Source organism: Prinia subflava, chromosome 4, assembly GCF_021018805.1.
Source record: "Prinia subflava isolate CZ2003 ecotype Zambia chromosome 4, Cam_Psub_1.2, whole genome shotgun sequence".
Lineage (NCBI taxonomy): Eukaryota > Metazoa > Chordata > Aves > Passeriformes > Cisticolidae > Prinia > Prinia subflava.
The window spans coordinates 12,439,946-12,445,945 of NC_086250.1; the positions used below are offsets into that span (position 1 = coordinate 12,439,946).

The 6,000-nt window shown below is 49.2% G+C and overlaps 1 protein-coding gene across 2 annotated transcripts in view; it reads right to left on the reverse strand.

Moving 5' to 3' along the window:
• RASSF8 (Ras association domain family member 8) overlaps positions 1–5,589 on the reverse strand; it is a 74,812-nt gene extending 69,223 nt beyond the window's left edge. For both annotated transcript variants that reach the window (XM_063395509.1, XM_063395508.1), the window contains exon 1: positions 5,426–5,589. The gene's annotated coding sequence lies outside the window, so the exon portion shown is untranslated. The remainder of the gene's footprint in view (positions 1–5,425) is intronic.
• Between the last annotated feature and the right edge of the window lie 411 nt (positions 5,590–6,000).

The window sequence follows — 6,000 nt, forward strand, 5'->3', positions numbered from 1 at the left end:
AGAACACAATACGAAGAAAGCACCAACAGCCTGGCCAGTTTAAAACCGGGCAATGCAGAGGCACAGCGAGGTACAGGCTGGAAACACATCAGGTACTGTTGCAGTTAGGGAAGTAAAACTCAAGGTTACATCGAGTACAGCTTTCAAAGCAAGTAAATACATTCAAACTACAATGTCAAGCCTGGAGCAAGGGCAGAAGCTGGAAGTCAGTTGCATTACACATTTCTGGAAGTTTCCCTCCCCTTTCTGCTCAAAGGGGTAGTAAGGCATTAAAATCTGATGTCTCAAAATACCATGAAACCACCACGACTGCCAACATGGGGAGAAAGAACTCTCCTTTCAAAGGCACGGATGTCACATCACACTACTAAGGAGGGAGCAACACCACAGCAGAGGACAACATTCAAGCTCACCTTTAAAGCTGTGCTGCTTGCAGGTGAAAAACAAATCCTGGGGTGCCTCACAACTTTCCCAAGCTGAAATATCCTCTTAGTGCATCTGCATGAGCATTTTCCATTGACAAAGAAGGTTAAAACCCTCTTAGCTGAAACACACATTGCTCTATCTACAGTGCTCATTCCAATCCTCAAAATTAATGCCAGTCTCACAGAGAAAAACTTCACAGGTTATCTTCACAGGGATCTTCACAGGTTATCCACAGATTGCTTGTAGCTTCTCTGCTAATATTTTCTGAGTTCCACTATCCAGGACTACACAGAACACACAGGCCATGACACGAAGACTCAGTCAGCAATGACAGGTGTAGATTGTCTTGCACAGGAGACTCCAATATTGGAATTTAAGTAAAAACGTAACTTTAAATACTTTGAATTGGCAGCATCCTCCTGTATTATAATGCAGTACACTGGAGTTTTATTAGTTACCATGGATGAAGTTGTGAAGTGTTTCCCTAAACTCAGTTTGAATGAGCACAACGTAATTGGCTGCAATGTAACTTTACTGCTCGCGTTTTGGAGCTACAATTAATCCAGTAAGGTATATCACTACCTTTGGAGACACAAGTGATGAACAAATCACTCTTTATGAACTACACCACACGTTTTGGGAACAACAAGAAAAAAATTATCTAGTTATAAATATTTACTCATTTAAACTACAGACCTACCTTGCTGCCCACACAGAGGAGACTACAGAGATGACCGTGTGTCCTCATTACCATTCCTCTCTTCTTGTGCTAAAGATAGCACAGAGAGTAAAAATAAATAAATCCTCAACAGCATTAGGAATTAGACAATGTCATGTTGAAAGATACCCCAAATGAGGAGCCTTATCTCTCCTGGCTGGCTGGGAGGGCAGAGGGCTCTGACCCACAGAAGGGAGGCAGCACTTAAGCCTCCCCTAGGTGGTCTCTTTGCAGCAGGCTCTACTCCCAGCTGCAATTGCTTGCCAGTCCTAACTGGATGCCTGAACACTCTGAGGAACAGTTCAGCGAAATATTTAAACAGATGGATGGTACAGGCCAGTGGAACAGACCCCGCTTCTCCCTGGCTGCAGCTCTGTTTCAGCGCATTCCTTTGAAGTCTGTGCCACTGAGGAATCAACAACAGCTGAGAAACATGTGTTATCATACACCACCGAGCGCAGCCACGGCGCTGCACAGGGAGATGCTTTTGTGCAATAATCCTGCACAACAGCAAGCATTACAGGGTCTTTTGTTGTGGGTGAGCCCGTTTTCCAAGCACAACAAGAAAGTAAACAGATTGCTCCCTCCTTCAGGAGTGACTCAAAAGCAGAAAGGTGAATTCAGCGGATTTCTCAAGCGCCTGCCAGCGGAAAGCTCACAGTGCCTGTCTCCTGGAGTCCTCTCAGATACACTAACACTCTCCATATTCATGTCATCACAAAGATGACCAGATGCTTGCAGAGATCCGAGTGAAGTAACAACTCAGAGGGGTCTGCAGTTCCCCTGGCAGATGTGACAAACCCCTGTACCTACAGCTCCAACCCACCTTCTTTTCCCAAGCAGGACAAGTTCTGTGATCTCAACTTCACAGGTGACAAACTGGAGAGATGGAGCAGGATGGCACTGCTCAGCACACACAGAGCAGTCAACCCCCTCCCCACACCATATCAGCACAGAGAGAGATAACGCACAGCCCTCAAAACAGTCAAGGCAGAAAACAACATGAGCATCCCATTATCAGCCAGGAAAACCACTCCTGTCAAAGGCATGAGATCACCACATGCTTTGAAGGGGAATGGGAAGGGTAGGAAAAATTAGTTATTTATGAAACTGAATTTGAAGCCAGATTCAGTGTCCAGATTCAGAATCATGGAGCTGGCTATGTGCATATACAGGAGGACAGCAAGTTGTACACACACAACACATACATATACACAAACACACCTACACTTGCCTAATAAGAACTTTCTACAGAGCCAAGTCTCATTTTCACTGAGGAGAGACAAGCAACAGGTTAGAGCCTCGCGTTTACAAAGTATCCCAGTCTCAAACCTTACAGGAAGGCAGGCACTGAGATGACAATAAATCTCATCACATTGTCAAGTCCCAACCCCAGCACGAAAAAAAATTACAAGAAAACCCAGGCTTTCAAAAAGGCCCCAGAAAACCATAAGACATTTACATTTAATGTCAACATAGAAGACTTAAAGACTTAAAAACCCAAGTAAAAAACTTAAAATTAGAAAGTAAACACACTGGTGGACTAAGCTAAGTTCATAATTAAAGACCTCACAAAATAAAATTACCAGGAACAGCAAGCATCACGCTGAGGGGGGTCCTCAGCCCAGTCCCCACAGGACAGTTTTCCACCCTGTAATTCAATTTAACAGTTTCTTTCTGGAGAGGTCAGCACTGTCCTTCATATACAGCTTGAGGCAGATTTAAGGCACCATGGAAAAAGCACACACCGATATTGTCAGAGGTATTCAGGGGAAAAAAGAATAACCCCAGCCTCAAAACCTCTGTAGCAATGTAAAAATCCAGCGTCACTCAAAATAAACGGTGATGCTCAAGATCGCCACAACTTTCCAAGAATGAGTATTAGCATGAGCCAAACTACCACCTGATCAGCAACCAAACCCACAACTGAACAATCACATGCAATTATTGCTACAAATCGTGTGAAAAAGCACTTGAGAGAATCAGGGAAATCTCAAGTATCCCAGGAGGTGCAGGAGCTGAGGCAGGAGGTCACACTGCCCTGCGATGGCAGAAGCAGGAACAGAACCCAACACCATCCTCAGTGCTCAGCTCTGCGCTTTCAGCAGCTCAGTCTCCTTCACTCCTTTTCAGAGCTTCCCTCAAACAAACTTTAGCAAGTTACATTAATCAACTTAATTTGGCTCTTCAGAATTGTTGCTGGTGTTTCCCGTAACAGTTTGAGATAGTTTTGAAAGACTTTAACTTCTTGCTAAATATGACTTGGTATTTTTCTCCTCCTATTTCCCACTATCCCAAACTTTTTCATCTCCAGGAAAAGATTAAAAACAAGATTAATTCAAACAACAGATCAAATTCTGCTGGGCTCATGAAGGTGGAAAGGATGGAGAGATGACCTAACTGTAAGAAGTGAACCCCGTATATCTCTCAGTTGTCCCAAAGGGCACACAACTAAATACGATGAATCCCAAGCAGTCATTTCAGTTCTCTCAGCAATTCATTCCGTATCAAAGTTTTTTTTTTTGCTCTAAGACTCAGAGAAGTATTTCCAATTTCATGTCTAGCCCACTTTCCAACGAGATATCATCAAACAAAAAGTTAATCCGAAATTAAATTTTCTCACTTCTTTAAAGAAAGCGGGGGAAAAGTAAGGCTGATTTTATTTGCAGTTCAGCCACACGGTGCTTTGGACTTTTGGCACGGTATCTATCAAAAGAGGCAATGTAACAGAAAGAAGAATCACCTCCAATCAAAGGAGTTGACAGTTCATTCACAAGCTACCTATCCTCTACAGAAAAAGACACAGCCCTTTACTTTCACAGCACTTAACAAAACCGCACCGCTCCCAAACACAATTAGCTGGGAGCCTGAAAGCCCTTAAACAGGTGTCTCTGCAGAAATCATTAGGCAATTGATTTGCTCGCTCTCCACAGCCCGGCAAACACTCAATTTCAACACTGGCTAGAGCTGAGGCAGAAACTCCCAGGTCCCAAACAGACTCCCTAATCCCCCTGAAGCACTTTTTGCCAGGGATGCGAGCGGCTTCCAGAGATTCTGTGAGATGTGTCAGCCTCCGCCACACCTGCAGCTGGGCACGGGAGGCGTGACAGGTGTAATTCCAAAGGGGTCACCGCGATCCGTGACCTTCCCCCGCCTCCTGGTTTTCCACACTGACGGAACGCACGAGCAACACCGAAATGCGGTCCAGGGCTGCATTTAAATCTCCGCTCTGCTGGACAGAAACCAGGCTGGCACACACCGGACCAGCACAAGCCCAGACCGGAGCCTGGAGCAGACCTCCCCAACAACACTTGAGAGCTGCAGAAAACAAGCAGCAGAATCCATTTCCTTACCCTTTAAAGTTCATGTCTCGGTATTGTCCTACCGCACTCTATTTGCTTAAGCTTTTCTCATCAATAGTACCCCATGAGAACAAAAAAAAAAACCCCAAACCAAACCAAAAAGTCTCACGCATTCCCTGCTGGCAAAACACATTTTCTTCTAATCTTTCTTCTTACTGGGGAAGAAAAAGAGAGAGGGAGGGCTTGGGGCAGAATAAAAGAGATTAATCGTGAAACAAACCGGCACTGCCCGGAGAAGGGGGAGAAGAAAAAAGACCAAAACAAACAGTCCACGTAGCAAAAGAGAAAAAAAATGAAAAGGAGAAAAATAGGTTTAATTTTCTTTCCGGTGACAGGAAGAGAAGGGGAAAGAAAACTACTACAAAGATTTCCCAGCGTAAGTAAAGTAGGTTTTGAATTCCCTTTCTCAAGGACACCGAGAAACATCCCTTACTTTTCCACGCGATGCCCAACGGAGAAAAACCGAATGCCAGGAGAGAGGAAAAGCCGGAGGAAGCCGGGGAGGCAGCGAAGGAAAGAAGCGAAAGGACAGGGGCGAGCGCGAGAGGGCTGGGAAGAGGCGAGAGGGGGAACGGCAGAGCCGAAAACGCCAAAAAAAAAAATTAAAAAAAAACAACACCAGGAAAAGAAACCGAAAAACCCATGAAAATCCGAGGGGGGGAGATGGGAAACGGGCGAAAGGGACGGGAAAGTTGGCGAGCGAGGAGGAGGCAGGGAAGGGTCACAAACCTCCCGCAGCGGGGACGAGCCGGGAGCTGCCGGAGAGGGGACGCGGAGCGGGGAGAGGGAGCCAGGGACGGAGGGAGCGGGGCAGGGGGAGCGGGGCAGGGGGAGCGGGGCAGGGGGAGCGGGGCAGGGGGAGCGGGGCAGGGGGAGCGGGGCAGGGGGAGCGGGGCAGGGGGAGCGGGGCAGCACTTACCGCCCGTGCCCTGGCTCGCCGTGCCGGCAGCGGCTGCGGGCGCCCGTCCCGCGGCGGCTCCCGGGCAGCGCCAGCGGCCGCCGGCCCCGCCTCGCTGCCCGCGGGGGGCGGCGCGGCCGGAGCAGCGCCCGGGGCTCGGCGCGGCCCTGCCCCGCTGCGGCCCCGCTCCTCCCCCGGCCCCGCCGCGCCGCGGGGGTGGGCGGGCGGGGGCGGCCTCCGCCTCCTTCCTGCCGCTGCCTCGCTCCCCTCACGGGGCAGACATGTAACGGAACTGGGGCCCAGCACGGCATTGTGGGAGCTCTTAAAGCCGCAGCCGCCCCCGCCGCCCCGGCGGCCGCGGGAGGCGGCGGCGCTGCGGCCTCGCCCGGGCGGAGCCGTGCCCGGCACCGGCGGAGCTCGGCCCGCCCGCCCTCCTCCACACCCCGCTCCAAAGCACAGGGCGAGCCCCGGCCGCGCCGGAGACCTCAGGGTACTCGGTTGTTGCCACGAGATTTTATTCCTTTTTTTCTCCCCCTGTTGTTTCTGGAAGGAACAAGAATGCCTTTGGTGCTTGTTTGAACCGGGGTGCGGGAAGC